This window comes from Pinus tabuliformis, chromosome 9 (genome assembly GCF_031772625.1).
Source record: "Pinus tabuliformis cultivar Carrire ecotype Pingquan chromosome 9, CPIR1, whole genome shotgun sequence".
In the NCBI taxonomy this organism is placed as follows: domain Eukaryota; kingdom Viridiplantae; phylum Streptophyta; class Pinopsida; order Pinales; family Pinaceae; genus Pinus; species Pinus tabuliformis.
Window position 1 is genome coordinate 335919102 of NC_142307.1, and position 16771 is coordinate 335935872.

Sequence of the window (16771 nt, forward strand, 5' to 3'; positions counted from 1 at the left end):
ATGGAAATGACTGTGTTTTTGTGGTCGTCGACAGGTTCTCGAAGATGGCCATTATGGTGGCCTGCAAGAAGAATATCACAGCAGAAGCCACTGCTAAACTCTTCTTTGAACGAGTGTGGGTGCACTTTGGGATCCCACAGTCTATCATCTCAGATCGGGACAGTCGGTTTCTCAGCACATTTTGGTCCAGTCTCTGGTCAATGCTGGACACCAAACTCACGAAGTCCACAACCTTCCATCCTCAAACTGATGGCCAGACAGAGGTTGTCAATAGGATGATTGTGCACATTCTGCGCATGTATAACTCAAAGCATCCACGCACATGGGACGAGAGCCTCCCCTATGTTCAGCACAGCTACAACCGAGCTCTTCACAGCTCCACTGGCCATAGCCCTTTTTAGGTGGGTTTGGGATTCCAGCCACTATGCCCCATTGATGTGGCCATGCCACTTGCAGCTACTCACATGAATTCAGCTCATGTCCAGTCCGAAACAGATAAGGCCACCAGCTTCATTGAGCGCATCCAACATATTCGCCAGCAGGTCCATGAAATTCTTGAGAAATCAAATGCCAAGTACAAGCAGCGACATGATCAACATCGGGTGCCACACAAGTTTCAGGTGGGCGACAAAGTCTGGTTGCATTTGCAAAAGGAACGCCTTACTGGAGCCTATCGGAAATTGAGACCACTCTGATATGGTCCTTACACCATTACTAAGGCTATGGGAGACAATGCATTTGAGCTCAGCATTCCCCCATTCCTTGGCCTGCACCCAGTGTTCAATGTGGACCGCCTTCGGCCATACTTTCCACCATTGCTAGACACATCCGACATTGTAGAACAGCTCAAACCCACAGAATTAAATCCAGATTGCATGGAACAAGCTGCAACTGATCGAATTATGGACACACAGATCAAGAACACTCGCCAACAAAATATCCAACTGTATCGAGTTGTCAAAGCAGGTGAACTCCTTCAGCAGGGCAAGTGGCTCACCAGGGAACAAGTTCAGCAGAAGTTTCCTCATCTCATGGAGGAGCTCAACGCAATGGGGACCATTGCTTCCTAAGGGGGGAGGAATGATCCAGGTGGATATTGGTGGCCACCTGCCAAGTCCACCTGGACCCCCACCATTGTCTTTCTCAGCATTTTCAGTTTCCTTAATTGTAGCACAACTTACTATTTTTAGCAGTTTTTCGGGTCTTGAACTTCCGGAGCCGTTTTGAGGCCCTAAACGACGTTTTTTGGGGAATCCGGGGGCAACATGGGTCCATCGAATGGACCGATGTTGCCCGTTCCAACAATGATAGTGCTCGGATAGATCTTTCTAATGAGCTATTGTACGCGTCAAACGGAGATCATATACCAAAGTTACGACCCCAGGAAGTTGATGTACCAATTTACCCCAAACGGGGCCCACAGTTTGGCGTTTCATCTCCTAGGGTTAGGTTTTGGAATGTTAAGGGTTTTTCCATTGTTTCTCAACAATAAATAGGCCTTCGAGCCTCATTGTAACATAGTTCAGAGGCATGTAGCCATCACATCTCTTCTCAGAGATAAGCTACCATCGCCCTAGCTGGTTTATTTCCATTTCTGGTTGTAAGCATATTTCAGTATTTTCCATTAATGAAATGAAGTATTATTTCCGCTGCATCTTTGTGTATATGGTTATCTCTGTAATTCGTTGCGTTCCTGTTTAAATCCGGATCATGCCCTAAGAGCTTTATTAATCTCTAAAAATTGTCTATGCTTAAAGATTAGACTAGAAACACAAGCCAACAAGGGTCCTAAATTTTATGGAAAAAGGAGGCTTAAGGAAGGGATAGGGAACAAGCTAGGTCTGGGAAAGAAGAGAGGAAGAAGGGGAATGAGGAGGGGAGGAGGGATGACTTTTCCTAAGCAGAGAGTTCTAATTTTTGCTAATGTCCCATCCTCCATCCCTGTTAAGGTTACTAGGATGCTTTATGATTTCAATGGCTTCACGTATTTTTCGTTTGAAATGGTGTTCTTCTTTAGCAATGACTTTGGTTTCTTCAAGGCAAATGTGGTGGTTAGTTTTACCTACATGCTCAGCTAGAGCCGAGGAGTGAGTTCTTTCTCTACGGATATCAGCGCTATGTTCTTTGAGTCTTATCTTTACGGATCTGCCGGTTTCCCCTATATATTGTTTTCCACAAGAGCAGTTTATGATATAAACTCCTTTCTGTTGAAGCTGATCCTGGTTGTCCTTGACTGATTTCATTCTTTGTTTGATAGTTGACAATGGTTTGAATGAAGTTGTGATGTCTTTTTTCTTGAGAATTTTGGCTATTTTGTCAGTGACCCCTTGAATGTAAGGAAGGTAGGCATTAGAAGTTGAGGGGTTTTTTGTTCTGCTTCTATTGTTTCCAGATGCTGCCTTTTTAATAGCTTTGAGGATGCTTTTGCTGTTGTATCATAACCTGGCGAAAGTTCTTTTTAGGTATGTGATTTCTTCATCAGTGTGGTCATTATCTGAGATTCTACAAGCTCTAGTGAAGAGGGTCTGAAGCACACCGATCTTTTGAGCTGGGTGGTGATGTGAATCGGCATGGAGGTAGTTGTCAGTGTGGGCTTTCTTTCTGAATACTTTATGACCTATGGAGCAAGCTTTTTTCTTTTTTCAAAAACACAATTTGGGCTTAATTAATAAACACACTTGCACACATAAGCACAGCTTAAGTGAAGTGAAGGGTGCTTGATTTACACTACAAAGCCAAGACTTAACATAAAAAATTTATCTCCCCTCACAGAGAAAAAGACATATTGTTGATATCCCTTCACCACTTCCGTGTCACGTGTGCATTACCACCATTACGCCACCAAGGCATTTGTCGTGGAGACTCTTAGGCCTTCATCCCCAGTTTCTACTTGGGCATATTACTCCTCCCCGTGGGGTTCGAGTTCATAGTCCCCCGAGTCCCCATACCGACTCTTCTCCTGTTTCATCTGATTCTGAGATTCTTTCACCACATATCGTCACCATGTCTAGACCCATAGCTGGTGTAGGAACCCAACCTGGTGTTGGCTCTGGTTCCACTTCGGTGGTCACATCTAGCGGAACAGTCTCAGGAACCGTTCCGGAAACCCCCATGCTTCCTTTTATGGATGGGTTAAGTGTCCTGGATTTTAGCCAGTTGATAAACAACCCTATACACCACGATGTTGGTTGGCTTGCTATGTCGACTAATCTTCCCTCAGACATCCCAAAGTTTGAGGGTAATTCTGGAGAGAACCCTACTAATCATGTCCACTACTTCCACATGTGGTGTTCATCCAACTCCATTACCGATGACTCCATTTGTCTTCGTCTGTTCCAATGCACGCTCATTGGAGACGCTGCAAAATGGTATGTAGACCAGCCCGCTGCATCTCATTCCATTTTCGCGACACTTGTTAAAGCGTTCCTCTCATATTTCCAGTTACCTCTTCAGTACGACACTGGTACGAAGCTATTGACCTCATTCCGTCAGTCCTCTGACACTAGCCTTTCTGATCATATTCAATAATGGCGTAGAAGGCAGAGCACATGTCATGCCCCGCCCTTCGAAGATCGTGTCTACCTAGATTGGTTTCTTAGGAGCCTTTTATCACCCATTGGAAAAGATGTTGCGTCCGATTTTCCTCAGACAGAGGAAGAAGCTCTCCAAACCACTCTAAGATATGACCTGATTTATGTGCAATCTGATTATATCTATACCATCATTCCAGACCTCCCCCATACTAGAGGTGCCAGTGCATCAAGGGAATCCCACACCACTTACGGTATCGTTGGAACCCTTTCACACCCCTCGCCATATACTCAACAAAGTTAAGACTATCCGCAGGGGGGCACCAGTTCCTCCAACACTTATGCACCTCATGCTAGCAACATGTTTTCAAGGCCAGCCAATGCTCAACCTGTCTACCAAACCATTGCTCCTCCTTATGCATAGCCGAGTGCTCTAGCCCCTCAAGCATTAATGTCGCAGCCTCCCATGCATCCTCAGTCCCAGTGGCCACCACTCCCTCAAGGTCAAGTGTTTGCATAGTAGAATGCGACCAATCCCCAAAATTCGAAGAAAAATAATAAGGGGAAGGGTAACAAAGGTAACTAGGGTAATCAAGGTAATCAGCCTAGTGAACCCCAGGGAACCAACCTAACACTAACAACCAGCAACAGGGCAGCCAACCTGAGCAGAATAAGGTTATTCGTACAAACAAGCCTTGTGCATGTTGTGGTGTACATGGCCATTATACACATGAGTGTCCTCTCTTACCCCAGATGTGCCAAATGTGGGAAGCTCAAGTAGCTTCTAGAGGTCAACAACCACCTAAGAATCCTACACCATCTCAACCGGAAGTGCTTACAAATCTTTTCCCTCAGCATGGATTTGTTGTTGTTCAACCTCAGCTAGGTTAAGTAGCCCATCCCCCACAACCTTCCCATCCTGGTGACTACCAGATCCTTATGATGAAGTCTGATGAGGTTAACCCCTCTGATATCAACTTGCAAACTCAGTCGCATCAATATGACAAGCCATCGACTTCGTCCGCCACTGATTTCAAAACCAAAGCATCTGTTGAGCCTCTTACAACACCAAATGGTTTGCTACAGATCCCCCAGCCTAAAGTTGAGGCAATTCCCAAGATCCCAAAGGGACCATTACGCTGTAACACAACTTCTAACTGAGTTGTCCATACATATAGTATAGTCAATGACTTGGCTCAATAACCTTCCGCCATGTCGACGCTGGAAGTACTCGAGTCATGCCCATCTCAAAATAAAGATCTACTAACTGCTTTGGGTGCAGTAGATCATTTAGACGATCGCTTGATTGTCTTCCCATTTGATACATCAGAACATCCCCCATTGCCTTCATCCATTGCTTTCCAGATACTAGTCCGATTATGTAATGCTATCATCTCCCAATACATTATTGACGAAGGTGCATTTGCCTGAGTTGTCCCCCTCCACCATCAATTTGAATGCTTGGGACAGACACTCCTCCCAGGCTCTTGGCATGTACCAAAACTGTCTAGTGATCTTGCGGGCAAGAGTGTCCATGTAGACATTGAGGTTATTGATGCCCCTTTAGATTACAACATTCTCTCAGGTTGTAGTTACACATATGCCATGTTAGTCGTTGCATTTGCAATTTTGCGTAAGATGTGTTTCCCCCATGAAGGGACATCATTACCATCATTCAGTTGACTTACTACGAGTCGACATCCGTGACCTCCCCCAAGTCCATTATCTCGTCGGTGTCAGATAAGAAATTTGCAACTCCTCTCACCGATGTTTTACCGGAGTCTACAAAGATTCCTCATTATTGGGTGCTTTCCCTGGTCCTCCCCCTCTCATCTTAGAGCCTAAATCTTTGAGTGTTTGCTTGTTACAAGTGTCATGGGCTACTCTCAAGCGGTCTAGTGCATTTGATCAACAGCCAACTCCTCATCACCCTGTTGTTACCCTCCCAGCCAAGCCATCCAGATCCACCCCACAGGACCTCCTCCGTTTGTGGGTGCCTCTCCTATGTTCCCCCTAGGAACTGTTCCTCCGGGTCTCAACCATCTAGGAGTTTTTCCGCTATGACATTACCCTACAGGCCAGATACCTTTCTTATTCCCCCTTCGGGAATATTTTCTGTCCCTATCATGGCTTCATTGGTTCTTCCTAACATGACTTTGGGAATCCAAGTATGGTACATTGACCCCCCTACAAGCATTCTACCTGGTTTGCTAAGACCTTATCATGCTTTGATCCCAGTTCAACCGGTCCCTACGGCCCCTACCACCGCTTCAGTTCCATCACAACCTCAACAGGAACCCACTACTATTATGAAAGCATCTGGACAGGGGGGAAAATCTCAAAGGAAAGAACCTAAGGACAAGGCTTTCCAATCTCCTCTAGTCCGCAAGGCCCCAAAGTCATCACCTTCTTGCGCTTTGTGTAAAGTTGTTGGGCACACCACCAATAATTTTCCTGAGCTTCCTCATCTCAAACCTTTGGTTCGTGAAATGTTCCCTGAGTCAGATATCCCTGAAGTCCATGTTAACTTACTGGGTCCACCCAAGAAACTCAGAACATTGCGCACAAATCACCCTTTTGCCTTGTGCGATCAACATGGTCACTACTCCCATTGTTTCCCTTATCTCAACGAATTTTGCGATTGCCTTGAGGCACTTTGAGAATATGAGACCACTCGTACTGAAACACCACCTTGTCTACCCATGGATTCTAGTACCACTAATAAACCAAAAGAGGGGGACTCTAGTCCCACCATTGTGATCCCTCCCCCCGCTGTCGAGGTGACAGAGACCACTGGCCATATCCTTTACTTGTCGTCATCCTTGAGTTCCTCGCAGGCAAACCTTTCTGAGATTTTTGCACGCGCTTCTATCGAACCTCTTTTAATAGAATCCCAGGCCTCAACATTCGTAGATCCTCCATCTACTAGCTCGTCGTTTACCATTCTAGATGATGCGTATGTGAACATTCTCTCTCAGGTTGATGCAGTAGGTACCGACGTCGCTTCATGTAGTCACTCTTCCTCCTGTCCGCCCATCTTCCATTATGATAAGGACATCATGGAAGCTATGTCTACCCCTGATTACCCTTGCACTTAGGCAAGGGGGAATATTTTTTGGAGGATTCTGAAGGCCACCTCCTTCATAATTCTCCCAATGCACTCTACCTCAAGAAATTTTTCTCATAATATATCCCTTTGATTTGCATGTCTTTATTTCTGCCATGAAGTTAGGTAGGTTGCATCATCTCATCTGTTGTCTTTTGCACCTTTCAGATGGATCCATCATCCACACCATATATCGGTTATGTCGATGGTGCGAGTCACTTCTCCAAGAATCTAGCCTCGACAGCCTGGGCCATTTTTACCCCCTTGAATACATTAGTCCTTTCGAATGACGTGTGCATTGGATTTGCCATCGATAATCAGGCCTAATATGATGCAATGATAGGTTTGTTAATCAATTCCCTCGCTCATCGCATCCTTCATCTTCATGTTTGTTTAGATTCCTTGCTACTTGTCATACAATTGAATGGTGTGTATCATGTGCATAACCAAATCCTATTTAGAAAATATCTTCGAGTTAAGTTGTTGGTATGTGAATTTGAAACCATCACTTTCAGTCATGTTCCTAGAGCCCAAAATGAATATGTAGATACCATTGAAAATAACAATCTAGATTGGCATTTGTCACATGTATACCACAGAAGACAACCATAAACACATCACATGGCAAACCATCATCGTCATATAAAAATTCATAATCTTATTATGTATCATATAATTGTTTGGATACCATAGCTCTAAATACATCCGACATGCCCATAACATGTTACAAAAATCAAAACCAAAGGGACCCACATGTCCCCATATCTGGTCACTGTCCGACGAATCTTGCGCCAAAGGCTCTGCGCCACCTGCAAGTAGATCACGTATTTCATGACCAGCCATCGCCATGCACCGCATGATACCTCGCCACTCTAAGGGAAGATCAGTGCACTCATCTGTGTATCGATCATCTAACTCATGCCATCGACGCTCAGAAAATCTGGTCAATGGTACCTCACACCTACGGTGTAGATCAACGAGTAACATACTATCTTCTAGACCCTGACATGACGACAATGTTCCCTGATCTGCGGCCCCTAGCACTACGGCTTGTCTGGCATATCCTGTCGATTTTACCGATGCTATGTCTGCATACCACATATTTTACACTCAGTACCATATACATGTGATAAAACTATGAAATGCACCATAAAAACAAAAACTTAACACTTACCATCTAGTCCCCATGCTTGCCCAAGTGGAAGTGGTAAGTTCGGATCACCTTGATAGCTCATCTCGTTATAAGGATAATTGTCAATGTAGAGGGGCATCTGATCCCAATGTGCAAAAAAATTGGGTTGGAACACCCGTCCGACTCCCCCTCCCCCTCCTCTACACAGTAGCTGCCCCCAACGGCGCATCCTAGACTCCTGTGGGCCCCCATCTCGGATCTGTACATGAGGATAGTTGGTGGGTATCTTCTCAAAGAAGAATGCACATAGCACTATACCAAAAACACAATCACAGTTCACTTGCCTCCTGCATAGACTTAAGTGTCGTTTCATCAACAACAACATCATCTCTGCCTACCCATAGTAGGTCCCGGTCAAAACACTCTCAACCAGCATCATCTGCCCACCTGTGATGTGGTGGAATGCTTGGCTTCCCAAGACCCGTAACATAGTTGCGGCAACATCCCGTGTCTCTAGCCTATCTGGATCACCAATCGGGATGGTTGTGCCCTTCACACGCATATCCCATGGACAATGGTGCTCCAAAAACTCTGTAACGTTCCTCCCATGAGGCAACACCGGGTGGATATCCCCCACCACTCCGAGGGGAGGGAGTCTGATCAAGAAATGAATATCCTGTAATGTGAGCTCAATCTTGTGCCCATACACTATAAATACCTCCTAGTTTGGATCTCAATAGCTCACAAATCTCGATAGCAAGGGCTCACCTACCCTCATCAATGGGTTCTCTACGAACTTGAGAACCCAATAGCGATCCAATGCCCCTCGAACCCCCTAATCCCTCTGAATCTCAGATCGAAGGGTATCCAAGTCTCATTCACGCTAGTGGATTTTCAACTCTGCCATGCCTACAAAACACCACATGTCTTGTTAGTTCAAAGAAGAAAACATTGGTCTACACTAATCAACCTACAACCCCCACCAGGCCAACAGACCACCCCTCTTTTTAGCCCCAAATCGCAGTTTTCTGTCTAGAAAGAGCGAGCTCACAGGTTTTCACCTGTTTCTTGCGAGCCAAATCGCACTTCTGGGCCAAAAACTGCAATGCAACCGTGAAGAGGAGCACGGGTCTCACAGGGAGCTGTCGGGTGCCAAAACTCAAGAAATAAGCTACTGAAATTGAAGAGATGAGTAAGACCACCAACCTGAAAGTCGCAGATCTTGATTCCAACAATCAGTTTTTCTGCTACGATCTCCACAAGATTTAGGGTCTTTTCCTAGTCTCCAAATTCACGACAACTCACTTAGCAAAGAAAAATCCACAATTTTTTTGTCGCCCATTGCGACCAAACCATAGCTCAGTTTGACGAACTGTCAGTACCATTGGAAATCTCTCATTGAGTAATATAATGGTTCTTCCTCAATTTTTGATGATTGACGCTTCACTAAGAAGTCATTTTTCCAAAAAGGGTCACTTCGTCGCCTCTCAAAATTGAATTTTTTCACACACGACACTCGTACTTTAGGGACCAACTTCCCTTAATACTTTTTGTACCACGTGTCGATTTTCGTCATGAGTAACCATCTTTTACTCATGTTTTCATGGTCCCCACCAGGCCTATTCTATGTGGCAACATCATCGAGTCACCCTTGTTTAGAAAATCCGTGATGAGTCGCCTTTGCATCCATGGAGTCTGTTTCATGTCCCATTATATCATGTCATAGTATTCCATCCATATTTTCATACCATTCATCCTGTGTTGCCCATTTTGGCCTCCAGTCGTACTGTCCCCATCCCCTCCGGAGTTGAGTCAGTTGCTACCAAGTCAACCATGCACTCTATGATCTGACAAGGGAAGTCGTCTGTTTGTCCCTCAGTACCACATTTTCCATTGTCCCTGGTGTCATTCCATCAGTCACATTGCTATTTTCCCTCGTACCTTAGTTGAGGATCCTCATTGCCTCACCTATCGTGGGCCCTATTCTGTCGACATCAGCTCATTTATTCCAGACAAATGGCCTAGAGGGTGGTGTAACTTGGTTCCAGCTTCCATTCTTGTTCGATGCCTCAGATCAAGCAGAGGGACTCATTATTTCCCTTTTACTTGGTTGTTTCATGTTCGTGATTTATACACTTGATGGTCCAGTGATGCAACAGATTGTACTAGTGATTCCCGAGTGTGTGTGAGATGTTTCAGACCTCATGAGAGAGTGGCCCTTCAGGTAGCCCCCCACATGCCTAGATGCATTCCTATTATGCTACAGCCTCAGATGCAGTTTCGCAGATTTGATGGGTTCGATTCCTACTAATCGCAGTGTTCATAGAATACATGTCTCCTTTAGATGATCCATTCAGTTTTGTAGAGCCTTTCCCTGTTCAGCAGGGCCTCTTTGGTTGTTCTACCCTCCCTCCCACCCATTCTTTGAGGGAAGGGTTATTATATCTCATGTACTCAAATGATATTGTATTCAGTCATGACTCATGTTTTTTCCAGGTGCATTATATATATGGGATACCTTGTATTATTTTTTGGCTCAGTTATGCCAGCATGTCATGTACCATTTAACATGTACTTCATTGCTCAGTTTTATTTTTTTGGGCGCACCATTATTTTTGTACTAAGTTATCTCGGCGGGTATAGGTATGCCTCCCCCACCTCATTGAGGTCTGGTACCACAACATAAAATGATACTTACATTGGTCTCGCCCCCTCTGTCCTTATCCTCTTTTTCTTCAGCTCTATTGGTCTCTCTCTCTCTCTCTCTCTAACTCCACTTTGTTGTCTATTGATTGTGTCTTTACAACAAACTTTGGTCATATGTTTTGCTCCTAACACTCGTACGTTGGGGGGAAATCTGTTATCACCAAAAAATTGATCATCTAGCTTAATTTACTAGATGGATCGAAGTACACCATGCAAAGCCAATTTTACTATAGTAAAATTGCATTCACTGTGAGAAATTACTTAATAAATCACTTTTGTTAAGTAAATTATAATTAAACCCATGAAGAATAATTAAATAAATCACTATTTATTTAATTTTCTTCTAGGAATAAATAATTAAACCATTGTTCAATTATTATTCCTTATCATATTTGTCTTATTTTTCTCTAGGAATAATTAATTAATCACTAATTAAATATTATTCCTTGTCAAATTTGATTAAATCCCTTAGGAATAATTAAATAAGTCATTATTTGTTTATTATTCCTTAACCAATTTCTTGAGATGATAAATAAATAATTTATTTATTTATTATTTCTAAATAAAAGTTTAAATACTTTTTCCCTCCTAACCAAATATAATAAAATATTCCAAGTGGTTATTCCAAGAATGGGGTTAATAATATTTTATTAATACTCATTATTCGAGAATAACTCAATATTTTGTTATAAATAGAAAGGTTTTCCATTCATTATTCACTTTTGATTATTTTCATTGTTGTAACTCTGATTATTATCACTGTTGCACACCATTTTTCTTCCATTTGAATTCCCATTGAGCTCAAACATTTTATTTGTTGGGTTTACACATTATAGAGGAGAGAGACTCTATCAAAAAGCCTAAGACATTTGAGGATAGCCAAGACCATAGAGGGGGACTGGTAACATTTATTTGTTCCCTTCACAGGTGTTATAATAAAATTGTATATCTGGTTTCCATTGGATTATTGGAGTTATTACTATTTCATTTTGATGTATAACTATGATTGTGGCATAGATTAGGACTTTGGCAAGTTTTGTTTCTATCAATTGTTGCAGATCTATAATGTTTAGCAACGATTTATATTGTTGAAACTGTTTGTCATCCACAGTCTTAAGTGTTTTCCTTTCGTACACCTTTGAGGAGAAAACACTACAACAAACCCCACAGAAAAGTTGGCTAGCAAGCACCTAGTGGAAACTCTTGGGCTTCAAGTACCTTTGTTCAATAAATTATGCTTGAAGGTGATTGTTTCTCCTTCTTGCTTTTAGTCATTCTTCCTTATTGGTATTTTATTTATATGGATGCCTTGAGGCATTCTAGGGCCTCATCTTAGGATGACGCAAGAACTACATGTAGCTTATTTTACCTTGGTTGATAAAATCAGATTTAGCCTTAGAACACCATTCAAAGGACTTGAATTTAACCCTCCTCTTCCTCAATACATGATCCCTACACGAATTGGAAAACCTTCTAGGATACTCTTCTACATCACCCAATATTTTGTTGAATTTTTTGCAATGATGAATGGTAGAATCTGATCTTTTGATCTGATAATTACTTTCCAATGATTTATAATCAAGTTATATTTATGTCACATATATCATTAGGCAATTACACATAGAAAATCTTAATAGTAATGTAATGAAAACAGTAGGATCATAAAGAGACAACCAAGCACAATAGAGACAACAAATTTACCCTAGGAAAACACAACCTTGGGTCAAACCCAACAACTTTTCTTCTTGGGAGAAATTTTCCATCAACAATATTTACAATTTTAAGAGAATTCTGGAAATTTGTACCATAAATCCAAGTCCAAGATACCAATCAAACCTAGTCAAATACTAGCTAGTCAAACCTCCAAAAAATTAGAGAAATTAGTGTTGGTCAATGCTAGTCAACAGTCTGAAATCCTAGCCCAAGGTCAGCTTGGTCCTACGGTCAATCATAGTTGACTATGACCCAAATCTGTAGTCAAAGTCTTCTTCTTCTATAGTCAAAATTTCCCCTTTCTTCGTGGTCAAACTCATTCAAACTCTTGGTTAAACACAATAGGTGCTTGGTCAGACAGAGCAGGTCAAACTCAATCAAATGGCGTCTTCTTTATCTTGGTCAAACTTCAGATCTCCTCCTCTAAAATTACCACATGTGGATCAAAAAATATAAGAATGTGTTAGATTCAAATTGGTTCAGTGAGGAGGTCAACTTGTGTTTTTAAATTTGTCAAATGGGTGGCTTTTTGACCAAAATTCACACCCTTTCATGGTGGGGCCGACTTGACCATTGGGGCCTACATGAAGCCCAAAAATACATAATTTTAATTTTTCATTTCCATAATTTTGTTTTTCCAACTTGGGGGGGCCTTTTGGCATGCAATAATACCTCTTATGCTACACAAAAATCAACACTCCCTCTTAGTGAGGGAGGCATTCTCTGCCATGGATTTCTCCTGTTGAATTTTTTCCTTCCTTAAGAAAAGATCATGACCTTGTCATATTGACGCATGTTTATAAAATAACTCCATCATGAAGTGGACAATGTAACTCTCTCATATGTAGATAAGCATCCAGGGATTTTGGCCAAAGTCCTTTATGGCTCCTTACGAAAATGTATCAATCTCCTCTATTCATGACCTAGTCAAGTCCTTTTGGCATCCAAGTTCTTCTAGCTTCTCACGAGAGAATTTTCCTTTAGACCATTCACCATTCTGGTCAAATTCCTTTATGACTTATCCAAGTCCTTCTGTATTCAAAGGTGAATTACATTTATCTCCTCCTTTGAAGGAGAATATTTGTCCAATCCTATATTTTTCTTAGGACATTCACCTCTAGTTGGCCTAGCCAAGTCCTTCTGGCTTTAATTATCTTGGGCCATTCCCTTTTCTGGTCAAATTCCTTTATGACCTAGTGAGATCCTTCTAACGGCCAAGTCCTCTTGAATTCAAAGGTGAATGTATTCATCTCCTCTTGGTCAAAATCCTTTATGACCCAACCAAAGTCATTTATAGTTTCATGATATGATCAACCCAATCCTGCAAATACCTCATCATTCCCTTCCAATGAGGGAGACATTCAACATCAAACTAAGCTCATCTTTATCCATAATCTACCCATTTGTGGATATGTACTAGAGCTCTACTACTTATCACTTCTACGATGAAGTGACCCATAAATGTCCTTCTGGCTTCTGAAGCCTCATTACTTCATGACTTGTGATATTTCTGCAAAGACCCACTTCACCTCATGGGACCTATCTTAGACCATATCCAATTGTACAACATAGGTATGACATGTTTTGTTATTATCCACTGTATATTCCTTGACTCAACCATAAACTGGTTTAGCCAAATGTTCACTACAAAGTAAATATTTGGCCTAGTGTTAACTAGGTACTTATTGAATCTAATAAATTGCCTATACATCATGGGATTCACCAAGTCTGAATCTCCAATCCCAAGAAATAATGTATATACCAGAATCTTTCATTTCAATATTTGAGCCAAAACTCCCTCTATCACAAAAGTAAATCCTCATGTTGCTACTGCTCCCTCTATCATGTAAGCAACTCCTTGTGTTATGGTCTCCTCTTGAAAGATGCATTGTTTCTAGAGAACTTATTTCTCTAAGCATATAGTTTGACAATATCAATCCCATGACATCTTCTTGGAAGGTTTCTCCTTCCATTTTGTTTGACTGCTAGTTCCTTAGAAACTCTTCATATTGTCAAACATGATCCTAGATGTTAATATGTATAATTTCTTCCAAACATTCTTAAGAATATGATCATCTGTGATGGGAGAAAAAATAATCTTGTAGTCCACTCCCTCTTACTGGGAGAATCCTCTTGTCACAACCTTGCCTTGTACTTCCTGATGTTGCCACCTATGTAATGACAGTGTTTGCAATAGACTTGATTATCTATGAACCTCACTCAGGGGGTCATGGAAAAGAAAATTCATAATGGAAGTAAGAAAGAAATATCAAGGGCATACAAAAATGAAAAGACAAGAGGTTGAATAAATAATAATCAAGGGAGAGAAAAAAAAACAGTTGAGAATTAAATGGATTTGTCAATTTCTTGACAGATCTAAAGGAAAAATTATTTTGACTTCTTCTGAGGTGGTTTCTTATCATCACCATTTTAAACGTCGATTGCTAATGCATGCTCCCTTTCCTTTATTTTTCTTTTAAGGCAGTTCGATGCAGTGTCCAATATTTTAACAAGTGAAACACTTCACTTTTGACATGCCATTCTTCTTATCTTGAGTGTGAGTAGGTCTTACACCTAAATTCTTCTTACTAAATTTTCCAAAGTCCATTTTGTCAAATTTTCGGAAGTTCCTTCTTCCCTTTCCTTTTCTAGTATGAGTTGCAAGGGATTGTGTTTCTTCATTCTGTGGAGTTTGTGAGTTATTTTTAGATGATAGTATTCCTTCTTCTTAAACACAATCAGTCCATAGCTCATCAAATGTGGTTAGTTTTGATTGTACACATATTCCTTGAATAAATGGCTCTCATGAGGGAGGAATTCCATTTAGAGTAATTGAAACAAGATCTAGATCTTGAATGGTATCTACAATCGCTAGAAGCTCATCTTTGACTTGTGAGATATTCACAAGATACGAGACAAGAGAATTTTATCTAGTCATTTTGATATTATAGAGATGACTTTTCAAGGCTAACTTCCCGTTGGTATTGTTGCTTCCATACAATTTCACCAGATCATCATATATTGCCTTGGTAGTCTTTAATCCAACTACATGCGGAATCAAGTGATATTCTATGGAATCTACCAAAATTCTCTTGGGCTTAGCTTTGTTCTTCTTATATTTATCTTTCTCTTTAGCTCCCTTTTGCTCTGGAATGACTTCCTCCACATGATCCCAAAGTTCATTCTCTTCCAAAATAAGTAGTATTTTGATATTCAAAGATCTGAAATTGATGGCACCATCCAACTTGTCTTCAAATCTAAGATTTCATTCCATTTTAGGAAATATACCCAAAAACCAATTCAACTGCTTGAACACTTGTCTTTAAGGTTGACTTCAATGGTTTCTCTTTTAACAAAGCTTTGATGCCATGTTGAATTTTCTACAATGATGCATAGTAGAAACTGATCTTCTAATCTAATAATTACTTTCCAATTATTTCCAATCAAGCTATCTTTATGTCACATATATCATTAAGCAATTACATACAAAAAATCTCAATAGTAATGCAATGAAAACAATGGGATCATAAAGAGACAACCAAGCACAATAGAGACAAAAAATTTACCTTGGGAAAAACCCAACAAATTTTCTTCTAAGGAAAAATTGTTCTTCAGTAGTATTTTCAATTTCAAGGGAATTCTAGAAATTTGTGCCACAAATCCAAGTCCACGATACTCGTAAAACCTGGTCAAATACGAGCTAGCCAATGTTGGCCAAACCTCCAAAAAAAGAAAGAGAAATTAGTGTTGGTGAACGCTAGTCAACAATATGTAATTCTGACCTAAGGTCAACTCTAACTTGTGGTCAAAAGGTCTGTGATCAACTACGATCAACTATAGTTGAATGCAGTCCAAATATACAGTCAAAGTCTTCTTCTTTTGTAGTCAAATTTGTCCCTTTCTTTATTGTCCAATTTAGTCAAACAAAATAGGTAAAACTCAGTCAAATGGAAGCTTCTCTATCTTGGTCAAATTTCATATCCCCTCTTCTTGACTTCGCACATGTGGATCAAAAAATAGAAGAATGTGTGTGATTCAAGTTGTTCCAAATGAGGAGGTCAACTTGTGTTTTTATATTTGTAAAATAGGTGAATTTTTTACCAAAATTCACACCCCTTCATGGTGGGGCCAACTTGACCATTGGGGTCTACATGAAGCCAAAAAATACATAATTTTAATTTTTCATTTCCATAATTTGACTTGGCTAAATTCAAAGGCCTTTTAGCATGCGGGAATACCTCCCAACACTACATAAAATTAAACATAATTTGGGGAGGGAATGTCATCCTTAAGGCATACTTAAAATTTTCCTTAGGGGCCTGTGAGATCTAGGGCCTTATAGCTCATCCAAATCCCCTCTCAGATTTCATGCTCAAAAGAATAGATGAAGCGGTCCTAGTTGATTTACAACCTTCCAAGCTTTAATCAACTTGGAGGAATCAAAGAACGATAGACACCAAAATCACAAAGAGACTTGATATATTCTTAATCTTTGAATTTTTTTTTGGAATCAAATCTTTCCCTTCATCAATGGGTTTCAACTGGTAGTGATCCAAATTATTGTCCCATCATCTTGGAAATGGA